This window comes from Nannospalax galili, unplaced genomic scaffold (assembly GCF_000622305.1).
Source record: "Nannospalax galili isolate Female #2095 unplaced genomic scaffold, S.galili_v1.0 scaffold2145, whole genome shotgun sequence".
In the NCBI taxonomy this organism is placed as follows: Eukaryota; Metazoa; Chordata; class Mammalia; order Rodentia; family Spalacidae; genus Nannospalax; species Nannospalax galili.
Window position 1 is genome coordinate 136,027 of NW_008352375.1, and position 536 is coordinate 136,562.

Here is a 536-nt window from a genome sequence, read left to right on the forward strand (position 1 = left end):
TGAAAGCATATGATTTATCAGCTTTTTTGAACTTTCACCAGTCTGAGCAGTAGCCCAGAGGAAGTGAGAGTAGGTGTCTATAGTTACAAATACATATTTCTGTCTGCCGAATTGGGGGACATGAGTTACATCAATTTGCAAGACGGCATTAGATCTTAGTCCTCTAGGGTTGACACCCATTTGTTGTATAGCTGGAGTATTCATAATTGATGCACAAGAAGAGCAGGTTCTAACAATGCGTTTAAGCTGCTTGAGAGGAATGTGGGGAAATCTGAGATGGAGCCCTTGTAAATTAATATGAGTGGCATGGTGGAGGTCTTGGGCATCTGTTATGCGGGCAGGGAAAGTTCCAGCGGTGGCCACTTTATCTGCTATGGCATTTCCTTCAGTAAGAGGTCCTGGGAAAGAGGAGTGGGACCTGATATGCTGGACAAATAATGGAGCCACTCTCTTTTGTAATAGTGTGGAAATTTTAATTAGCAGAGGTGAGATGGGGTTACCATCTATTTTAATAAAGGAACGACCTAGCCATGGAA